Genomic DNA, 4273 nt, shown 5'->3' with positions numbered 1-4273 from the left:
CTGGGAGCTTAAATACCACCTCCTGCATGAAGCCTCCTGCAATGCCAACCCCCTGACTGGAGACCTGACCTAATTTTACCCTTCTCTGAACTGTCATAGCCTTTGCTTGTAACTCTCAATGTCGTTCATCTGCCTGTCACATAACTAAGTTATTTCTGTGCGTGTTTTTAGCTAGACTTCATGATGTGCCTTCAAAATGCCTTCAAAGCAGAATCTAACTCCTATTGTAAATAGGTGCCCAAGCCTAGCACAACTGAACACTCAGTTAACAGATTTTCATTCCTTTAATCGAAATTTGTGAAACAGGTACTCTTCGGCAAGAGTATATCCAGCGGCCCTGGAATATCGAGATGAATAAAGTCACAGTCCCTGCCCTTAATCAATAAAAGGAAAAGGAAAAAATAAAAAGTGCGGTGGTCAAGAAACTGTTAGCACAAGCAAGATGGGGAGCTGGACCAGGTGACAACGCATGGCTGTGCCCCAGGCTTTCCTACCAGTGACCCTCCATGAGCTACTCCATGATGGAGACCTGGACCTGCCCTTAAAGCTTGGCTGAGGGCTTCTTGGAGGAGGAGTTTCAGCTCAACGCTGAGCTGAGCCAGCTGCAGTTTTCAGAGCCAGAGGGCATCATCTACAATCCTGTGGAGTATGTGTGGGAGCCACATCACAGCTATGTGAGTCACTACTGCCAGGGCCCCAAGCAAGTGCTCCTCCTGGGGATGAACCTGGGACCTTTTGGCTTGGCCCAGACTGGGGTGCCCTTTGGGGAAGTGAGCATGGTCCAGGACCAGTTGGGCATTGGGGCGCCTTTGCTGACCCCTCCCCAAATGCAACCTAAACGACCGATGCTGGGACTGGAGTGCCCACAGTCATAAGTGAGTGGTACCTGATTCTGGGGCTTTTTCCAGAACCTCTGTGAACAGCTAGAGGTCTTCTTCCGACACTGCTTTGTCCACAATCTGTGTTCATTGCTCTCCTGACTTCCAGTGGGTGCAACCTCACCCCTGCTGAGCTGCCTGCCAAGTAGCTTCTTGGGATCTGTGATGTGGCCATTTGCTGGCAGGTACAGCTGCTGGGGTGTGGCTGGTGGTGGGAGGAGGGTGACTGACTGAGTAGCGGGCACAGTGGGCTCTCTCAGGGCTAATGCCAGACGTCCAGGTGGAGGGGCTGGTGCACCCTTCTCCCTGTAACCCACAAGCCAACAAGGGCTGGGAGGCAGTGGCCAAGGAGAGACTGAAGGAGTAGGGGCTGCTGTCCTTGCTATCAAAATGAGAACCCCTGGGGCCAGGCGTAGGGCATGTTCAAGGTCTCCAGGTCATTCTTGGGCAAGCAGATGACAAGACACCTCTTGCACTAGAGTCACAAGGTGCTCTTAGGCCTCCTGGTGGCTCAGAAACTTGCTCTCTGATCTGTTGACTATCTACCAACCTACTGTGGCAGTTTTGACACTACTCCAGTTTGCCCTCCTGATCCCTGCTTTCCCCCCCACCCTTTTGAGGTATCTCACTCCATAGAGAATCAGAAGGGGGGCTTTGTCTCACATGCAGACTGCTCTACCTCACCATTTCCTTGGGAAATGATTCAGCAGAGAGTGACCTGAACAGTCACTTCATAAGGTCATATTTGCTGTTTCAGAAGAAATACCTTACCAGGATCCTTACCCATCCTTACAGAACAGCGTCTTGCTGCTGACCCCTTCTGTCATAGGGTCAGGACAAAGCATAGCACATGATATTAAGATGGAACTATATGGGAAGCTAAGGCTGGACCAGACAGAGAACTCAGTGCTGTGGAATGGGAAACACAAAAGGCCTGGATTTCCATTTTTTTTTTTTTTTTCATTTTGAAACAGTCTTGCCTTATCGCCCTCAGTAGAGTGCTGTGGTGTCACAGCTCACAGTGACCTCAAACTCTTGGATTTAAGCGATTCTCTTGCCTCAGCCTCCCAAATAGCTGGGACTACAGGTGCCCGCCACAATGCCCCGCCTTTTTTTTTTTAGAGACGTGCTCTGGCTCTTCCTCAGGCAGTCCACCGCCTTGGCCTCCCAAGTGGTGGGATTATAGGCATGAGCCACTGCACCTGGCCTGAGAGGACCTGGATTTTCATCCCAGCTTTGATGGACTTTATGATGGATAATTGGTCAGCCTCAGGGTTCCTCCTCACAAGTAGGAGATGCCTGCTCGTGGAGTATGTGTGAGAATTAACAGAGATAACACTGGCGTGTGGCTTGAATGGGCCTGGCTCACGGCTGCTCATTACAGACTCTTCTTGCATTCTTGCCTCTGGTTTGGGGAGTCACTGCACACCACTACAAGGGGAGCCCCTCTGCACTCTGAGGACTTTGCTAGGGAGAGTTTGGGCTTCTACTTGTGGCCAGGGTAAGGAACAAATTCTTGCCCTTGCAGAGATGGACCATGGACCAGTGACTATGAAAACACAGGCTGCAAGTTTTTTGGTTTAAGCATTAAAAGCTCCTAGAGGTTTGGCGACTGTAACCCAGTGGTTATGGCGCCAGCCACATACATCGAGGCTGGCAGTTTCCAACCTGGCCCGAGCCAGCTAAACTACAATGACAACTACAACAAAAAAATAGCCGGGAGTTGTGGCGGGCGCCTGAATTCCCAACTACTGGGAGACTGAGGCAAGAGAATCGTTTAAGCCCAAGAAGTTTGAGCTTGCTGTGAGCTGTGACACCAAGGCACTCTATCCAGGGCGACAGCTTGAACCTTTGTCTAAAAATATATATATATATACTCCTAAACAAAACAAAACAAACAACAAAAAAACGTAACTGTTAGTATTCTGGCCTCATTCACACTTTTGTCCGACGGCAGTGCTGTCACTCAAGGACAGAGAGGTGGGGCCTGAGGCCTTATCCAATCAGAGATGCTCCAACATGAACTGTCCAATGAGGTGCACAGCCGGAAGGCAGGAGGCAGTTCTTTGGATGCCGAGCCCCGCGTTTCTCTTGAGCTGGGCGCTGATCTGGGGTTCTCTCTTCAGCTGTTGATACTTCAGGTGTCTGTGCAACACCCTCTGTCCCCGTGTGACCTGCAGGTACTGGGAGATCTGTAGGGAGGACACCGGGACATCCCTGAAGCTGGGAAATGGTGAGTTTAGGAGTCTGGGTGTCCTGAGAGGGGGAGGGGCGTGGTTGGAGCCGGAAGTAGCTGTGGCGGGACTGGGCAATTTCACTTCACTGTGATGTTTGCCGCTGGTCGCCCTTGGCCCTCAGACTCTTGTGACCAAAGGGTGGAGTGGTACAGGCAGCTGGGACTCTGTTGCACCGGCCCCTTCCTAGAGTGGTTACTTGAGCTGCTGTGAGTCCCTCCCACGTGGTGACAATGGAAGGGTCCTCAGGGAAGAATCCCAATTGAGTGAGTGAGGCTTGTTCATGGGAGGCGCAGTAGTCGGTGGGGTCCCAGTCCCTGCATTCTCTTGTTAAACATAAACATAAACTTTCAGCTGCTGTTGTTGTACCCAGCGTCAGTGGAATTATGGAGAAAACGCCAGCACACTGAGTTCCAATTAGGTATGGGGTCCTTTATGGGCTAGCCCACCGAGAAGGGTTTTCACACCTCAAATGTCTTGGCACCCGCATGACAAAGGAAGGGAGTTTATTTTTCCCGTTTCTTTCAGTTGGGGTGGGCGAGAGGAATGGAATCCTTCGGTGAAGCGAGGCTTTGCAAGAGTCTATAGGGTTACTAGTGGGACGGAGGGTAGAAATGCGGTTTTACTAGGATCTGCTGCAACTCTGGGCTAATCCCCTGTCTCTGCTGGATATGTTGTTTAACCGCAAGGCCTACGTGGTGAAGGGGGTGCTGAAAGGGAGGGGGAAAAGAGAGTGCAAGAAGCTGGATGTGGGGGGCTTGTTCCTGGGAGGGGCTGTAGTCCGTGGGGTCCTCAGTCCGGCCATTCTCCTGTTAAACGTAAATTCAGGGTTAGGCGCGGTGTCTCACGGTGTTGCTGAACGGAAAGTGGCTCTGTTGCCAGTCGTAGTTAAACACGGAGACAGGGAGATGATTCGTGAAAAGTCGTTATTATTGGAAAGGCTAGTCATTCCCGAGAACAGCGAGAGTAATTTTGTAAATGTTGTTTTGTCTATGGAGCAAATTTTAATAATTTATATAGGGGATAATTTCAAAAGTATACTAAAAATATATTATTCTTATCTGATTAACAACATGTAGGCAAGTTAAATATATATATAACAATTTAAAAAACGAATGAAAAAAATCATCATCCAAAAAACCCATTAAACATGCTATTAAC

General features: G+C 49.8%; 1 pseudogene; it reads left to right on the top strand.

Annotated features, from left to right (window-relative positions):
* The first annotated feature begins 469 nt into the window (after window positions 1-469).
* LOC105888329 lies at window positions 470-1319 on the top strand (annotated as a pseudogene).
* Window positions 1320-4273: the final 2954 nt, after the last annotated feature.

Source organism: Otolemur garnettii, unplaced genomic scaffold (genome assembly GCF_000181295.1).
Source record: "Otolemur garnettii isolate 467f Iridium unplaced genomic scaffold, OtoGar3 scaffold00285, whole genome shotgun sequence".
In the NCBI taxonomy this organism is placed as follows: Eukaryota; Metazoa; Chordata; class Mammalia; order Primates; family Galagidae; genus Otolemur; species Otolemur garnettii.
The sequence above is the reverse complement of the archived record's forward strand: the minus strand, read 5'-3'. Positions and strand labels throughout refer to the sequence as shown.